The sequence below is a fragment of the Anser anser genome (genome assembly GCF_964211835.1).
Source record: "Anser anser genome assembly, chromosome: 14".
Classification (NCBI taxonomy): Eukaryota; Metazoa; Chordata; class Aves; order Anseriformes; family Anatidae; genus Anser; species Anser anser.
This window is the reverse complement of record NC_139735.1, coordinates 13,714,979-13,734,262: the sequence shown is the minus strand read 5'-3', so window position 1 is coordinate 13,734,262 and position 19,284 is coordinate 13,714,979. Positions and strand designations below refer to the sequence as shown.

Below are 19,284 nucleotides of genomic sequence, written 5' to 3'. Positions count from 1 at the left end.
AAGACCCGCCTTTACAGGAGTTTAAGTTCCCTGACCCTACTGCCTTCCATTAATGTCAAATCCTAACCCACAGACTCCACCCTGCACCATCACCTTCCACAAAACATGCCCCATGGGAAGATCAGGTCGCCAGGAGCCAACGGCCATACAATCTGGCTGAGAGACCGAGTCCACAGGAGAGACTTGAGCTATGCCAGCTTCAAATCTGTGTAAGGGCAGTGACAATACTATTAGAAGCTCGTATTTCTGATAAAAAGTTGTGACATGTTATGTTTTTCTTTTACAAAAGCTTGAGGAGCAGCTAGAACAGACTGTCCTATACAAAGCAAAAGTTCATCACTTGCCATTTTGCAAGGAATTAAATCCCACAACAACGTTAAAAAGAGCTCAGTTATAAAATAACTGCTATCAGATCTATAATCTGTAACGCAATAAGTGAAATGGATGATTTATAAGGAGCTGTAGTGATAACTCACTTAGAAGGAACACATTCTGTGTCAGCCTGAACCGCTGGCCAAGAACTGCTCTTTTACAGCACCAGGGAGAATCAAGAGGAGAAAGCACAACTTGTTGAGAGGTTTCAGAAACGATCAGGAGTGTGTCCAAATCGCTAATCCTTCCGTCACCTCCCCGTGCATCTGCTTTCTTAGCACTGCGTGTGCTCAGGTGTGTCGGCTGCTGACCTGCGTTTCATCAGTTTGCTGGGGGCCCGGAGAAGGAAGATCCTGTGGAAAGGCACCGCCAGCACTCAGCAACAACCAGCATCGTGTAGGATGCGTGGCGGGTGGAAAAAGGCTGGGGGGAGGGAACTGGCTACAGGGAAATAGATAAAAAGGAGAAAAACTGAGTCATTAAATTGTGCTGGAAACTTCAGAAGAAATGATAGAGAGCTTTTAAAAAAATGAAATATGCAATTTACAGTACCTGGCTGTGGTACTTTCATGAACAGTCATCTTACCAAGAGTGGGATTCTCCACCTGACCAGTCATCAGGTCACATTGCAGACAGTGGAAAGAAATCATTTTCAAGGAGCAATCCTACTCACCTAAAAGTAGATTTCTAAAATAAATCTATGATTATGTATTGACATTTTGTTTTCTCTCTCTAGCATCTGGAAATGAGGGCTAAAGGGACTAGACAAGATGCAGACATTTGACGTTTGGGAAAAGAAACCCCATTCTTAGCATCTGCTTCTTAATACTGATACTACTTAAGAGATGTGAGACCTACCTGAGACACACAGGGACTATACACTTTAAAAGGGAACCAATATTAGGCCCTAAATCAGCAGATTTGCCTGCATACCTTGAAGGAAATACTGTGCAATGTTCCAACTTGGAAATATTTTTTATCCTTTCTTTCTGAAGAAAGCTCAAAGGCTTCGTGAGATGTCAGTGAAGCACCGAATTTACTCTCCTCGCAATGCCTGGGGCAGCAGGCACTGCTTTGGGTCAGCAGCGCGGAGCACCCGGAGCAGAGATGTGCCACCGCCTCTTCTGCCTCCGCACAGCGCTGCTCTGTCAGAAATAGACACTGAGAGGAATTTTCTGATTTTCTCACTGTGGAGAACCTTCCCTCAGACAACATGAAGGTCCAAAACAGATTTTGGAATGGAAAAATGAACCTTAGCCCTAACATTGCAGTTTGGCTAAGGAAGCAAATGAATGCCTCATTATGAACGTAGGTAAGATAGACACTACGAGAGCTTAAAATACACAAACAAGGAGAAGAAGACCTGAACCCACTTCTCTGTGCAATGACCCGTGCCAGGTCCCAGGGGGTCACTGAAGCCTGGCAGGCAGCCTGTCTCTAAAACATCCCCTAAAATCTCCCTGTGACCTTCCCCCGGTGCACGCAGCAGCCTGCAGCGGCTCCGCATGTGCTGTAGCAGCCTGCCGCCTAACCCGGCCGCTGCTCGCGCCTGCAGCAGACTTTCTGGAGAACCACCGGCTTTTTGCAACGTGTTAGAGAAGCAGACAGAAATGTTACAACGTGTGACAGGGTTACTGAGGTGTGATGTCCATTAGAAGCCACTTAGCTTTATGACACAATCCGATTTGGCACTGGTGTGTGAGGCTATGCTGTAAAAGCCAGTATGTATTACATTATGATGTGAAGAGGGACTCATTAAATTAGGAATAGGATCTCTCATAGAAGCCAATAAGCATCAGACGGAGCTGTGGAAAGAGTTCATTACATAAGAATATAAAAAGGTGGGCTGTTACATTTTGATTTGTTAAAAAGGCCAAAAGGCATCACATGAAAAGGGCCTATCGTCATGTTACAACGTGCAATAAAAGCCAATATAAATTGCATTATGATTTTAATGAGGCAGTCATTGAGTTACAACACATAATTGAAGCCAGTAGGTCTTACGTAAGGACGTGAAGCGGGATTTGTTATCTTCGTAACACCGCATGCCAACCACAGGACTCCGCAGGATGATGCGAAATGGGACTTCTCGAGACTGAGATGCAAAGAGGATTTTTCACGCTCGTGTTGTGTTATACAATAGAAGCCAGCAGAAAAGTGAATTATGATGTGTGGAAAGGGACACTTCCTAACCATATGCAATAGCTATGAAATAAAAATTCCAGCTAAATGGGACAGGATGGATGTAAAATTAGCAGCGCTACAAAATCAGGCCTAACAGTACAATGAGGAAAGGGATTTACTGCGGCTGCTTGTTCATCTGAAGGCAGCACACAAAACGGCATGGTGCAGTGCTCAAGCCGTGGTGGTGCTGTATTTTGAGGAAAAGCTGCTAGAGGAGCACCTGAAGATACTCTTTGTAAGGACGAGGCGTGTTTTCCAGAGTGGAAGGCAAAGAAACACTGCAATACCCAGCAGAGGAATGGCGCACGCTCCCTGTGCCGGTAGCCTCGGTATTTTAGCTGTGACGTTCCAAATGCACCTGAAGGTAGCAACAATCTGCCTGCACCCGCTGTACCCACCACTGATGGCCAGCATTCGCACCCACAGTGAAGCCACAAATCTGAGTTACCTCCCTGTGAAAACCTTCCTTTCCTTCCTGGGTGGATGCTCTGAGCCTTAACGGGGGACCAGGCGCGACCCACAGGCCGGCAGGCAGCCGCTGCTCTCCAGGCAGCCTCCGGGATGCTGCTAGCGGGGGATGCCAGCCACAGGGTGCCTGCTCCTCCCGGCCCAGCTGCTGCAGGAGCCAGGATGCCGCACAAAGCAACACAACACCAGACTTTGGAGAGCTGGAGAGGCCCATCCCCAGCACGGTGCAGGGGAGCCAGGCTCTGCAGCCCAGGAGAGCGGCTCTGGTACCTCCTGGGGGGGGGGGCACGGAGTAGCCGAGCAATTATTTGAATCAATTAGCAAGCCCCGTTTCCATTTAGACATTTAGCAACGTCAGGAGCTTTCCAAGAGTCTGTTTCTTCTCATGCTCTTTTTCCCCCAGCATGTTTTTAATTACGGCCAACGCTAATTTTAACGAGTTGTCTGCCTTCAGTTCTGCGTGACTATAATGTTCTCCAGCTGATTTTCAAAAAAAAAAAAAATCAGAAGGTTTTAACTTCTGAAGCTTCCTTTTCAACAAAAACAGCCGCCCGTTACACAGCTTGGCAGCCGGCCGCGCTCTGGGAGCTGCACGGCGCCGCGCTCCAGGCAGGCCTGGCCCGGCCGCGTCCCGACTGGATCCAGGCTCCCGGAGCCGTGGGCAACACAGAGGGCACAGGTGAAGCTCTCTCGCTGCCTGCGCCCTTGAATCCAGCCCTCTTTGGCTTCATGGAGCTCGGCTTTCCTCTTGTTTTTGCTTACTTACATGCACTCAGCTTTCAAGGCTGTTAGCGCTTCCCGTGGCTTGAAAGCCAAAGAGGAAAAGCGGCGATCATCCAGGTAGCCGCCCGCCTAACACTGCAGGCAGAATTTCTTGTATTATTCTTGCCTCGGGACAAATTCTCTTGGCTCAGGTAAGGTACAATTATAGAAAAAGGCCGGGTCTTGATGTAAAGCATCCAAGTCATTGAGAAATGACGTAGCGATTTTTCAGCAACATTTTCCATTTTTCTAATAAATCACAGCTTTCAGACAGGACCCCCCCCCCATCTCTTCCAAGAACAGGAGACAGTGCCTACCTTGGGATTCATTTTGTTCAGAAAAGGGGAGATTAGAGAAGTTGATGCTCAGACCCTTCTACATACTGCTGTGCTCACAGGTGAGGTACAGGGAAGGGCTGGCAGGAGACGACTGCAACCTCCCATCACTGCTTTGCCCCAGAGTTGTTAAATCCTAAAAATATCAGCACGGAGAGCATCCTTGAAACATTACCCAAACACTTGGCTTCAGGCCTGAGATCTTAATCTGAGGCTCTTCTTACCATTCAAGAGGACTCAGAAATCAGATTACGCAACAGTGACACTCCGCTGTTATCACCAGGCAGACTTCTCCACTTCTAAAATCTGTACAGCACATGAAACCTTCCACCCACAGATGCACATCATCATTGCTCTTATTTTTCCATTATTACATCACTCACATATATCTCCTGAAAAAGCATGAAAGGAAAAATTGTGAACAGGTTAACTTACTTGACAAACTGTTCAGAAGGCCTGCACAGTTCTTTTGTCACTGCAAACGAATGTGCTTTCCTGTTCGCTTTGAACCGATACACCTGCTCTGAAATTGTATTTTGTCTCTGCTTATTTTAGTGATACTTGTGCTATCCACCTGAGCCTTTTCTTTTTTTTCCCCCCACATCATAAAGTAAAATGTAGCTTCGCTGAAGCAAATGCAATTTTCAGACTTTCCACCCCTTCAGGAATTTTATAGTTTGTTTCAACAGCTCTGAAAAACTTCTAGCTTTGACAAATACTTATGTGGTTTTTGCCATGAAACAGAATGATGCTCGGCCCTTGCTGCACCCACAAACAAGATTATGCACACGCAAACACCGTAACGCAATAGAACGTATCAGGTTGTTAATAAATGGAGCTGTTGGCTGAAAGAAGCTCAGCCAGACCTATTTCTGCACTTAATAACTGCTAAGTATCATCCAAAGAGAAAGGAGCCATCCCTGCCAAACCTGTAGGTCATCCACCCTGCACCAGTCGGATAGAAAAGCACCAAGAAGATGTTTATTATTACATTAGAATGAAGAGTGCCTCTTTCTCAGACCCACTGTATATTCTCCCCTGAACCTGTTCCATTTTGCATTTAGCCAATATTGTATTGATGTGCCATGATTTTGTATAAGAACTTAATGTTTTCTTTTTAGTCTTCCAGACCAAAGGTTAACTCACAGTGTAATGAAATCCCACAATTCAAGCACGCTCCCAAAGCGTGCCATATACCGCACGTAAACGTCCTAAGATTCTACATTCTACATCCGTATATCACCAAGAACACTAAACATGAGAAACAAGATTTTCAAGAGCATCACAGGTATTTGAGAGCAACCCCAAGCGATAACCAAAGCAAGGCACGGGACGGGGCCTGCCTGGAACACAGGCACCGGGCTGGGGAGCAGCAGTGCTGCGATGCAGGGACAGCCAGCCCCCAGCACGGCCGGCACTACCTGCCTCACTCCCCATCGGAGCTAACAAACTGCTATGGTTTATGAAAAAGAACTAATTGTTACACTCCTCTTTGTTAGGACGCAATTTAATTCTGTACATTACGTTTTAGTACCGCTTTGGATGCGGTTATGAGCCCACGCTAGCTTGGCCATGGCACCTTCACAGAAGGTGTCTCGGTTTGAATCAGGAGCACAGTCCTGCCCAGCTGCACCTGATTATCAAAGGGACAGAGAAAAGGTGCCTGAATCGAGGCTCAGTCCCATGGAAATCCCACAGAACCTACCCAGAGCTGAGACAACCCCCGTGCACACAGGCAACACGTGCCCGCACTCCCCTGCAGCAGCGCCCGTGCCGCGGCCCTTCCGTGCCATCGCTGTCTGACAGCACAGGGGGAAGCATCAAACACTGCAAGTTCACGAGTGATTTATGCACTTGTCATTATTCATGGCTATAAAACATTATAATGCTCGAAATAAGTAAAAACATTTTTGCAGCTGCTGCAAATGTTTCATTCCTAGATGTAAGCTTGGCTGAGACACAGGGATCGCTGCATAAGCGCCAGATTCGCAGTGAAGTAATTAGCACTTTGAAATACACATCCACCTAACGCGGGCACTCACAATTCAGCCAGCGTTTCAACATGACCAACGCTGATAACTAGCCGCAAAGACAAATGTTTCCCAGGCTGCTCTCCTCCAGACAGGTAACTTTATCCCTCATCCCAAAGGTGTGGAAGAGCAAGGATGAAGTGTTACAGACCTGGAACGACGTCCCGCGCTACAGATGTGTAAAACAGCTGGGCAAATGATGTCATTAAAAATACTTTGCCACCTCTGCTACTTGCTCTTGTTATTAAAAGCAGACATTAACTTTCTTTACCTAATCGCACTGTGTAAACCTGTTGTGTCAAGTCCTCAGCACGTTCTGTTCCTAATTAGCAAAGACAACCCACAGCTGCTTCCCATAAACTTCTCCGGGTGGCTTTGAACTTGCCGGGCTGCAACGCAGATGTGTTTTGCTTCTGAAATGCACATTTCTATCCGAATAATAGAGGCTTCTTCTGGAGAATCCATACATGCTCTATTCCAAACCCACGGCCCATGGAGCATGCATGGACCATAACTCAAAATGAGATGGAAATATAGCAATAATGCTTTTTATCCATCTTTCCATCGCAGACGGATGGATCTTCAAGTCATCTGCAGACTAGCTTCACTCAACCAAGCATCCACTGAGCTGCTTGGAATACAACAGCTGGGTCCAAATTCCCCTAAAAACCAATGAGAAGATCTCAGTGGCTTTTAATGGTCCCAAAATACAGTTTCTATTAGTAAAGAGGAAATAGTATGTGCTTTAGAAAATAAGGGTCTTAAGAAATATTGATGTTGTTCTAGGTTCTGATAGCACCACCCTTCTAACAGAGCAGACCTAAATATTCCTGTGATCCTACCAAGCTAAGCTTTCGTGCTTACTGGGTTACTAAGGAGCAAAGTTTTCGGATGTACTCAGCATGCTTCAGGCCATGCTCTCGCTACAACTACTAGAGAAACCTCTGGTGATTTCAGCTAGAGTAAGATCAGGATGGCGTCAAGAATCAAATCCCATCGCAAAGACACATGCACTTTTTCCTTGTTCCATTTTATCATGATAGAGCCCCATATACCAGTACTGCTGGTTACCCGCTCGAGGCGTCCTGGCGTACCTTGTCATGGGCACAGCGAGCAGCCACACGCTGTTTTCCTTCCAAGAACTCCATCACTCTCCCGGATCGCAGGAGGAAAAGGTCTGACTAGGTATTAGTAAACAGGGATGAAAAGTCGGTTATTTGATAATTCTATTAAGTTTCACTAGGTTTTAAATAACTCCAGCTGACAGCATTACAGCTGGTTTTCTCATCTGTGCAGCGGGACAGTGAGCCAAGACACCGCTCGGGGTCTCTTTACAGTGACGGGCAGCGAACCCCAAAACACGCATTTGGGAAAACACGTCCCATTAGGGACGCCCCATGCCTTGGGACTACCTCAGAATAACCCACTAATCACTGTCGAAGGAGGAACGGGTAGGTATATTCCCTCTGCTTTAAAATTAGAGAGATTTTCAAAATTCCTCCTGGATTCAAGAGCTCGTGGCTTTTTACAATGCTTTGTAACAGCCTAGGGTCACGTCTTCTGCTGGCATACCTCCACTTCAGCTAAAGGAGAATTCAGTTCCCACTGACATCTAAACAAAAAAGATCCCTGAGGCAGGGGCCTCAGAGAAGTAATTGCAAACGTAGCGAAGGCACCGGGACTGCAACCCTCTCCAGCCAGTCCCAAGCAATGGCACAGGAGAAGCTGGCTGTACCGGCTGGAACTCCACCTCAGCCCACGTTTGGGGGTTTTGATATGCTCAGATTTACAGCAACATCTTCATTTTCCCTTCTTCCAAACCCTTTACATCAATGGTTTTCTGCAGGTGCTTTTTTTTCCTTTTTTTTTTTTTAAGGAAAAAAATATCAAAACAAAGGATAATAGGATCAGAATAATGGAATAATTTATTTCTTTTGGGGAAGTTTCATATGTGCAGCTCACTCTCCTAAAAAGCTATTGCAAACGAGTGCTTTTTCCTATCATATTCAAGGTGAAAACAGAGATACAACCTAAACAGTATTGAATGGCCTTTTCAGAAGGAGACTTCTTGCCACATTTTTTTTTAAATCCTTCAGTGAGTCTAGCAAAAGGTGTAAAATGCTTACTAATAGATCATTTCTAGAGTGAAGTCAGAAGTCTTTCAGCATAAGAGCTGAAGACTTTTATTATTCCTGGTAGAGTCACTATAAAAATGGGAAAGAAAAAAAAAAGGTGATAAAGTTCCTTACTAGGAAAATCTTCAGAGCTAGAAAATTCAGAGCTCTCAGCAGAGGACAGAGCTGCCTAGAGAGAAGAAAAGCACGGATCATTCCTGATCGATCACGTTCCCTTAGCTGTAAAACTACCGAATATTAAGTTTTCTAGATTTACTTCTGCTGTTAATAGGAATTGCCTAGGCTTTTGTATACACTAGAGATAACCCTTTTTTATCACTTCCTTGCCTTCTACATTCAAGCTAAAGAAGGCAGAGATGTTAAAAGCACCATTTCCCTCTTCCTTCCTAGCAAAACCTTTAAAAACATATATATATATATACAATATAGTCAATATTTTATTGAACTCAAAACTGCACCCTTCACTTTTCTGAGCTTTGGGGCTGATTTTACAGCAAATGAGAGAGGAGGAGCTGAGCAGGAGGCGGCAAACGGCAGGTCCCCTGGGAGGAGCAGCGCAGCAGCAGCGGCAGAGCACGGCCCTCCATGTATGACAGCGTTCTCAGTTACTGAGCAAGTGCAAGCTAGTTATTAGGCTCAGCTCCTGTGAATACCTGGTGCGCTGTCAGGATTAACCTGACAAGTTAATTTGACCTTGCAGACAGATCCTCCATGGAAGAAGAGATTCTCCACCATGAAGACTCAGAGGAACAACATATCCTGACGGATGCTGCTTCTCGCGTTTCCTAATGCAAAATGCTGTTGTTTTGCTAAATTATACTTTCTGCTAAACAATCAGAACGTACTGAATGTTGGGGTATTATTTACTATCCACGTATTACTTCACTCATTCAACTCACAGGATACATGATAGCAGAAAACACAGTTTTCCAGAGAGAAAACAATTTTTCTACCACTTTTCTTATCACACACCTCAAGCACTGAAACTCTTGAAACAGTGCAGGCCACGTGCTTTGACTGACAACCAGATGCTTGGGCTACAAGCAATAAGAAAAAAAAAGAAGAAAAAATCCAATGTGTCTACCAAGAATTCCTGGATCAGGTTGGGTTTTCTGGTGTGGTTTTTTTTTCTTTTTGTCTTCCCCCCCCCCCCCCCATGTATTCATCACAGAAAGTGTGCTCACAATAATTACTCGATGCTTTGGTTTTGGAGCCCTTCCTACTCAGCCCAGCCGTACTTCAAGTCACACAGCGCCTTTCTGTGCGAGGTGTGAGAAGATACAGGACCACCTCAGCTCGGTAATTTAAAGGAACACCTCTTCTTCGTCCTAGGGCCATGGGATCTGTCCCGAAGATAACCTGCAGATCCTCCGCCCGCACACAGCTATGTTTCACTTGCCAGGAGCAGAGGTCAGGGGGCTGGGTTTGTTTAGGTTAATGCTATCACTGCTGGTGGTTTAAAACAAAAAAAAAAAAACACCTTTGGCCATAAACTAATTTGACAGGAAGAAACCATTAACATTCTTGTCTTTATGACCACCCCGGGTCTGTAAAACTGACACAAGCAATTTGATTAAAACTGACTCAAAAGAATATGCAAGTCAAAATTCAAGCTATTCGATGAATGCACGCTTCAGCGTGGCTCTCACTGACTTTCTTCTCAATAACCCCCCATCAATATCAGCAGCTTACAGCACCACGCCGCCTCTTTGGCCGCAAGGACACCAAAGTGACCAGACTTGGCAAGCCAGCCTCAGCGGGCAGCAGGCACGGCTGAGGAGCAAATCACAGACGTGACCGCAGGGTACCCCCCCGTGGGGTGTCCCCTTCATGCAGACAGCAAGGAGAGAGCTCGGGATGTGCCGAGGCTGAGGGACAGAAGTGGCTTGCTTCTTGTCCACCCACCTGGAGCGGGTGATGGATAAGGACACTTGTAGAACTGCTTCAGGACGGGCTTTTCGTTTTGATTTTTTATCCCCCTCTGTTCACTCTTTTCAAGAATAAGAGTTTTTATTTCAGTTTGAGGTTGCCGGGACAGCAGGCTCCTTCAGTGATGGGGAAACAAGTTACTACGGTGGCTAGGGCAGAGCTGCTAGCAAGCAACCATGTACAGGAACCTCCTCACGGACAGCGCAGCTCAGAGGGCTGTACTTTGCTTATGCACCGAGCAGCGAGGGAAAGTCTGCTGGTCTGGTTTGGATAACCTCTGAAACATTCAGATGCTTTTCCAAATTCCCTTGGCTTGGAAACCAGGCTGGCAAACTCCCCAGCAGCCTGATTTTTTTTTTTGATTTTTTTTTTTTTTTGGCGAGTTTTCCAGTGCTTCCTGTTTTTGGCTGGGATGGAAATACCACAAGAATGGTCTTCCTCGAGTATTCCAGAAGTTTCGCTTCCAGTCCCACCTCAAGCTAGGGTGTGCCGAAGCATGCGGAAAAGACAAAATGTGAAACCCCGCCTGATCGCACAGTAGTCTGGATTTTCTCCCTGTATATACTGGCTGAAGGGCTCGGGCACTACGGAGAACTGCTAGGCTGCTTCTGACAGCAAACTTGGCTTTCACCACCAAGTCCATAGAACTGCACCATGTGGCTACACATTTTTCACGTTCCCGCTATCAGGGTCTCTGAGTCCCATTACAAACAAGAGAAAACAGAACTGGGGCTGTTTGTAAGGTCTGAAGGGGGAAAATTAAGACCTTTCTTCCCGTAGGTGAAAGCGCCTCCACAACCCTCAAGACGCAGACACCGCGTTCTGCAGGAACGACGCAGCGCACAACAGCACTTACCTCCAGAAACCCCAGAACTTAACGCGATCATCAAGAGATCTCTGATGGGACTGCATTCCCTTTAAGAGCAGATACTCCTCAACTCAGGGACCAGCTCCAGACGTCTGAGTTTCAGACGGAGCATCGGGTGCCACGAAGAGCAGTGCCTCTCCATGCGGAGCACCCTGAGCAGCCGCTACGCCCAGGTACTCCCGGCCAGCCCCAGGCACAGCAGCTGCGAGGTTCAAGCCAAGCGCCTGCTGGGTGCCGGGCTAGCTCGGGCTGCTCCAGCAGGAGCAGCAAGGCCTCACGTGCTGCAGCCATCACACAAATAACAGGCATGGTTCTACAGCTAACAGATGCCTCACCTTTATCTGGAGAATTTAAATTTTGTACTTTCAATCCTTTTGTTCATATCAGAGCCATTACACTGTCATGTTGCAATCTAGATCCTCCCCCAATGGCTCCGCTACAGGAGCACAGGCTAATGCTCAAATATTTTGAATAATTACTAGCACTAACGGAGAGCCTGAGAGCCACAGATGCTAATTTCTGTGGAAGCAGAATCAGCACAGAGCACGCAAAGGCCAATTTCAGGGGTGACAACGAGCATGAGGCACAGGACGGTTTCTGAGCATCCTACACGAGGTAGGGGAAGCCTCCACCACCTGTGTAACAAGTCACGCACTGTGATTCACTGACTGAAACACTTCACTGGAAGGAGGGTGAAGAAATCCCAATGTATTTCTCCACTCACGTTCGCCTGTGCATCCCATTGTACTTTGGGGTCATTTTTTCAGAATTCTGATTTAAAAGTTCCTCACCATGGAGCACCAATGTGTCAGAGACTCCTGCTTATACAGTAACGTTCCGGCTTTGTCCCTTTTTGCATGCTTTTAGTTCTTTGTTCAAGCAGTGGAAATCATCATCTGCTATTCACTGATGCTGGCAATCCACAATATGTTCTCATCATATTTGTATTTATTCTTTGAGTGCTGGAATAAAGGCATTCTTTCCACTAAAATAAAACAGAGCATGGGTTTCCCTCTCTCACTGCCCCCAGCTGCATACATAAACTTGCTGGGAAGTAGCTGCCACCATTACGGAGTGGTACCATGAAAGCAGTAAGGAGTTCTTCAAACTTGTTCACCGTATTTTTCAAATGTAGGGTATTTGGTGAGACCCAGAAACAGTTCTCAACACTTCATGTGTTTCCAAACTGACCCCAACAATTGTCTTTCTGAATCGGACCGTACATTTCTGCACAAACTCCACGAAGCGGTAATACCGAACGACACAAACTGAGGAATTACGGATACAGCAAAGGCAAGGGGAAGCACTTGTTTCAGGGGTTAGTCCAACTATCGCTGGGCAGCTAGAGACACAACACTTGACAACACATTTACAAACACCATTTCTTCTTATTGTCTAGCTCTGACTATAAAGCTGAAAGGTTAAGCAGGAGGGAAGCGCACCCTGCTACAGACGCATGGGGCAGCAGTTTAACAAGCACTGCAACACGTGCCTCTAACTTTGAACATGTGTTTCAAACCCACTGACTTTGCTGGGACTGAAGTACATGCGTAAGGGCTTTGCTAAACAGGGAACAGTTATGGGATTACACACCCATTTCGGGTTGATGGATGGATGTGCTTGAGCATTTTACTGCTAAGATAAAAAAAATCAGATAGCTCAAACGTAATCAAAGTGTTGAAGCTTTGAGCTTAGAAATATTTTCCACAGTACCTGCCATTACACAGAGGATGTCGGTTTTAATCTGTTCTCATTTTCTCTCAGCTGTCTATTGCATTTTGGATTTCAAACTTTTAAATCAGACCAATAAATTAAGGCAATTCCTGCCCAATTAACATTAAGACTTTCAGCCTTATCTGAGGCTTTTCACCTCCATTAGCACATAAAACCCATTCCCATTACCTAAATAAGCTCCATTTTCCCAGTTACTTATTTTAACCAAAAGTTAAATTGCATTATTGAGGGCACTGTCCAAATGTCTCTAACACTGACCAACACAGGGCACCAACCACCTCACTAGGAAGCCCGTGCCAGCACCTGAACGCTCATGGTATGAGATTCCTCCTTTTGGCTTCCTGTGGGTCCTGCGTCTCCTGTCCTTGGGCAGCAGAAGAGGCTGGGGTCTGCCCTCCGCAGGGAGCTGCAGAGAGCACTGAGGCCACCTCTCAGCCTCCTTGTCTCCAGAGCAGACAGCTCAGGTGCCCTCGCCTCTCCTTGGTGTTCCTCGTTACAGAAGGGCGTTGCTGAGATCGCCTTGTTGTCTGTAGGACTACAACCTGGGCACATTATTTTGTTGGAACCATGCATGGAGATGAGTCTTTCTCAACCACTGCCATTTGAAATGGAATTAAATTACACCAGCACATTAAGCAGAGGAAACCTGAGGATCTCCTGGTGTTGAACAAGTGGTTTGGACTTGTCTTTTGCAGACCCTGAGGCATTACAAACACAGCATCATGAAGGCTGTACTGCCTACACACCCTCTGGCACCCTGTGAATCCACCAGCCCCACAGCATGGGGTGATGGTCCCTAGCAAAAAGGGGCACAGGTGCGCATACCGAGATGCCTGGAATTCAAGCAGGGCTTGTACAAAACTAGAGCACTTCTAACTTGCTTCAGAAGCTGGACTAGTCCCAAGATCAAGCAATCAAAAATAGCTCAGTCGCTTTTATTTCCCCTCCCTGGTCTCGGTTCAAACACAGCTTGGCCAGACCAGAAAATCTGGGCCACATGCTTCTCCCTAAGCAACATCTGCCTGAGATCCAGGGGACAGAAAGTTCATTTCCTTGGCATTTTCTAGGACATTTTGCATTTCTGACAAATGAAAGAAGTTGCAATTAGCGCAGTAAAAAGGACACATACGTGTTTAAGTGGAAGCGCAGACTTGAGCATTTTCACCGCAAGCAGTGGCACTGGGCCACGGTGGAAAGCGTCGATAGGACTGCCCTATCTGCCCTTACCTGCACAAGTGCAGCCCTACGTCAGCTCAGTTGCACCACCAGAGCGGATCAGTGCTCTGGTTAAGGCAGTCCTGATACCCCAAATCCACCAGATCCTGGCGGGGCAGCTATTAATGCAGCCAGCAACACAGCCAGCTCCGCTCGGCAGCTTCCTGCTCTCCAGTAACGGCTTGGCTTGCAGTCATTGACAATGCTGCGTGTTTTTCTATCAAAAAAAAAAAAAAAGAAACAGCACTAGGATAAGCTACTTTGACATCTGCCCTTGCCTTGAAAAATCTGTTCTGAAAGAGTCTGTCTGACTTCAAATGATAGTATAAATGGAAAAAAAAATATCAATTTTCTGCCCCACTGAGATATGCAGATCATGCTATTAAGATGAACGCCACAGCTTCTCTTTCAACACTTGTTATCTAGCCAGTGCTACTCTTCATTCCGCTTTTCACCATGAAATGAAGTCCTCTGCAGCTGAATAGCGGCAGACAGAACAAAGTCCTCGCGCTTACAGCTGCCCTTTCACTGCCATCACGAGCAAGTGTTAGGAAAAAAGCGTTCCCACAGAGCCTCGGGTGACTCTTTCAAGTGACAACGAATAAATTGCCTTTCAGCTTCTTCACAATATTTTACTGGCAGGAGAATTTAAGGGGGTGAAAAACAGAAACACTGCAGGATGCTCATGAAAAGGGAATTTTGCATTTGCAATAGTGCTTGCGTTACAAGTTTGATTGAGAATTATGTTCTCAATAAACACAACAAATGTGTTCAATCAGTTATGCATTGTGAATAACCAAAAGAAAGCTACTATAATGAACTGACAGACTAACAATTATTCCACGAGTCAGTGAGAATTTAAAATTATGGCTGAAGCAACTAAGCCTTCCTTATGGGCACAGCAGAGGAAACAAAGTGATTTTCACAGGAAGAACACCAAATATTACACTGAAAAGCCAAACACCAACATTTTCCAAAGCACCTTCCTGAGTTTGAGATGAATGCTCTGAGTTTTTGAAATGAATCCTCAGAGTTTTCAAGTAAAATTTTGCTTTCCCCATCTACATCACCTGAAAAATAAGACTTAGCTTTCTGAAGTTATTTCAATGTTATTATTTAATGCATCCCAAAGCCTCTTCAGAAAGTCACAAGAAATTAACTGCTCAGATATGTCAGATACTTTCCAGAGGACAAAACGAGGACTAAATGTGAACCAACAGGAGCTGCATAGTCCAGGCCAGCCCAGCGCATCCGTTCCTCTGCGCCTGCCTTGGGTTTCTCGATTCCTATGCAGTATCAGCAGGAGGCGTTTGTCCTGCCGAACCTTCATTAGGAAGGGGTGCCAGCAACACCTGCGGGACTTGTCATTACGAGAAACACTGTTTTACTGCCAACACGAACAAGTCTGACCTAAACTCACTGCAGAGAGCTCAGAACAAACGTGGTACCATGTTTACAGCCTTGCTGAGACTACAACAGCACTTTAAATTAAGGTCTCGTGCCTTTTTTTGACTTCTCCTTTAACAGCTCGTGTTCACTAGCCCAAACTGCCTGATTTACTCCACAGAACAGCCAATTGTAGAGACCACATCCAATACAATGAAGTGTAACGGGGAGAAAAAATGACGTTTTTGGGGTGGTCTAAGCAGTACCAGTCCTGTCTAGCTAATAGAACTTCCTCCATGAAGCAGGAGATTGCAGTATTATTCCCACCAAAGACTTATTTGAGATAACACTCTTGGATGGAGTTCACCCCAAAGTGATCTCTCCAGTACAATGCATTTCTACACACCAGTGCCAGCGATGGACACACCATACATGTGAGTTTTAGGAATGCAGGCCAGGGTTAAATTTCACTTCCTTCCTCTGCACCAGCCTGAGCACTGTCCAGCATTTATTTCATTCGTAGTCTAAGGTCCAAGATTAAGTTCTGAAATATTTTTAGATGAATCTGACGAAGTAGGCAGGACAAGAAATTTCAAATCTCAGTTATCCCCCCAAAATGTAATAAATTTCATTTTAAATCACTGTACATAAAGGGTAGAAAAACACAAATCTCCTCTGAACACATCTCTGCTCAGGTTTCCACTGGTGACCAGTTTTGGTCACCCCACGTTAAAAGAGAAAGACTAGGAAAAAAAAATTTGGAGGGTCTGGCACATGAAGAACCATTAAAGATACTTGATTCAATGAACCCAGAAGTAGAACTACGACAGTACTGTGTAAATACGCTTTCAAGGAGAGTAAAGTTGGCCAAATCTGAATTATTTGAAACTGCCATAAGTCTGTGCAGGTGAGTTTGATACAGCAGATACCAGGTGAAGATTCCTAGCAGAGACACAAGTTACAAGTGTTGACAAGCAAGGTTAACAAAGGGTAAATGTTGTGCAGAAAACCACCTAACACTTCAGTTGAACCAATTTGTTCAAAAATAAAATGCCAACTCCAGCTTGCTCTTACTAATGCAGGGCTACTGGCAACTTTTCATGAATATTGAGAAAGCTACTGTTTACAAAAACAGTCTTGAATTTTGAAAGTGTACTTAGGAAGTGTTATTTTTGTTGATTACATGCTCTGAATGTTTTCGGTCATCCGTTTAAGGAAAGAGAACACTGTGTGAGAGCTGTCACCAGCTAAACAACAGGCAGCAAATACCAGTACACACATCGCTGGATTAATTCCTCTGCTAAAGTTCAGTGGCAAAAAATTCAGCACAGACTCTAGTGAAAGAAAACTGTTACAAAAGGAAGAAAGCATTAAATTTCGCAACAATCTCTCCCCCAGAAAACAGCTACTTGACCAACAATGTGATATTATAATTATTATTTAAACCCCAGTAAAGCTGAATATCCCTGAGACCTCACTATACAACACAATGACCACCAAATTCATGACAGAAATATATGATGAATGCGTAAGACATGAAAAAAAGCAAATTCAGAAGCGGGGAAAAAAGATAAGACTGGCTTACATTCCTACCTCGTTAGCGATGAAGTCAGAAACAAGACACCAGTGGCCAAAAAGGGATATGGCACAACGCTGGGTAGGCACTGACAGCAGCTCACACACGGCATATTCTTGCTCTCAGCAGTTCTGGTGCCGATTAGCAAAATAAACTAGATACTGATGCACATCCTTAGTCTGTGTGCTACTGAAACCTGGGAAAGATGGCAGCTCTGAGCACTAAAGGCTGGGTACTTTGCTCAAAGAGCCTGAAGCCACTTGATACTCGAGTCAGTGGAAAGGAAACACAACGGGGTCTGGAAGCCTGATGCCTGCTAACACCAAGAGCACCGTGTAGCCCTTTGCTATTTGTTACACACACAAACAAGGGGGAGATGGGGACAAACCCAAGACGAACTAAGTGGTGTTAGAGAAAAAGTTCTTGGGCCGAGCCCCTCCTGGCTCCTGTCCTGCTGCCAGCTGAGACAGGTGGAGGCGAAGTGCAAAGCTGCCTGCCCCCATCCTCCCCCAAAACCATAAAACAAACAACAAATAACTTGCTATTTTTAAAGCTTCCTTCCTTTTTGTCGTCTGTAGTTTCCACACACACGCAACTGGCTTTGACTAACAACAAAACAAGTAAGACGTGTGTTTTGCAAACAGGACAAGTATAGCCTAGATCCTGATAAATTAAGAGCAGACACACAATTCCGAGCAGTTATCTCTGCATCGTGTTTACGCTTTTTATTTTCGTCAGCAGTCAATGCATTCGTCAAGGTTTCTCAGCAGTAACACGGTATTTCATAAACCTCTGGCAGGCTTCTGAGAGGCTCTGGGTCTTTTACATGAGATAATGTAAGCTTTCTTTCTACTTGCTTGGAGCAGGTCGTTTTGGGAACCACCCAAACTCACTTCAAAATATTTCGTCCGTGCGCCAGAAATTGCTTTTGAAGTCCTCTGCCCAACCCACAGGCGCTTCGGTGCCAGGATGCTCGAGAGCCGTACCAGCAGCCCATAACAGGAAGCGTGTCAGCACTATCTTTTCAAAAAGAGGGTGGAGAAGAGACAAGGGAGTGGTGCAGACACTCATTGAGTGGAAAATCATCTGACATGTCCTAGGTCTAGGATCAGATCATGGATGGGTCAAATGACACCCATTCAACTCTCGAGATCAAACAAGGCTTTATTCTTTCATATTTTTGGCCCCTGAATGTGAGAGCATGTTGTAATATCATGCTTTTTAAAGTGCAATATGCAGGAAATCGTACTTGAAGGGTCTGGCATGTATGGTATTTTTACGAAGTTCACTTTTCCCTTTTGCTTTTCATCTGTTTTCTACATTTTTTTCAGCATGCTTTTCCTTCTGATTTATTGTTTTATTATTCTATTTTTAAAGTAAGAAGCATTTCAACTTAAGAGTTTTTAATGTAGTTCATATGAAAATTAGCAATGGACAAGCTTCAAGCTTTTTAGAGGTTTCATCTGGTTAGGAGAAGGATCCAGAAGTTCAGAGGCTTATCCAAAGCTAATCTGAAAATTTCCAAACCTCTTCGGTCTAGACAGAGGCATAGGAACCCGCTGGCGCAGGGCTCCCACCACTGACTGGGCTTGCCTCTCGCACTGCTGCTCCCTCACTGAACATTCAGGGCTGGTTTTCAGCAAGTCCTTGCTGAAGAGCACACGACCCACAAGCACACCCTTTTCTCTAGGCAAACACAGGGCTCTCGGGCATCGATTCTGCAAAGCACTAAATGGATTAATTCTCATTGGAACCAGCGAGACTTAAAATGCATGCCCAGGGACTTTGCTGAGCAGGAATGTTTTGCCAAACTGGGGCTCGCGGTATGATTTGAACTTGTCACCTCCATCCCTCTTCATTATGCTTTGACAAACATGTAATGCCCATTATATGTGCATACTGATGAAATACCTACTTCATCAAACAGAGGGTAACGTGTCTTTGTGCTGTATGCCACGCACAGGCTGGGCAGATACAGATAGGTAACTCTCCCCTGACAGCTTCATAAAAACCTCAGTCTAGGAACCTTGATATCACCTTGAACTTGTGCCAGTCACTGTACTAAGGGACCAGACCCTTCTCTCTACAAAAAAGACCACGTCTCACCCTGAAATCAGATCTACCTGGTACAACCACACTAGTGAGGTTTCTTCTTCAAATTTTGGTGGTTCCTAATATTCTTTAAAAATCACAGAATCATCAAGGCTGGAAAAGACCTTCAAGATCATCTGGTCCAACCATCCCCCTACCACCAATGTCACCCACTAGACCATGTCCCTAAGCACCAGGT

The 19,284-nt window shown here is 45.4% G+C and overlaps 1 protein-coding gene and 1 long non-coding RNA gene across 6 annotated transcripts in view; one reads left to right on the top strand and one right to left on the bottom strand.

Moving 5' to 3' along the window:
- The window catches only part of LOC310881383 (uncharacterized protein), a 289,311-nt gene that overhangs the window by 189,551 nt on the left and 80,476 nt on the right, over positions 1 to 19,284 (bottom strand). Inside the window, exon 8 of one of the 5 annotated variants that reach the window (XR_014572330.1) lies at positions 7,244 to 7,332. The exons of the other annotated variants lie outside the window; for them this stretch is intronic. The gene's annotated coding sequence lies outside the window, so the exon portion shown is untranslated. Of the gene's footprint in view, positions 1 to 7,243; positions 7,333 to 19,284 lie in introns of those variants that run through there. 5 annotated transcript variants of the gene reach the window in all.
- On the top strand, positions 639 to 5,346 carry LOC310881384. Its single transcript, XR_014572333.1, has 3 exons — positions 639 to 768; positions 1,109 to 3,290; positions 5,251 to 5,346. It is a non-coding gene; the product is annotated as an uncharacterized lncRNA (long non-coding RNA).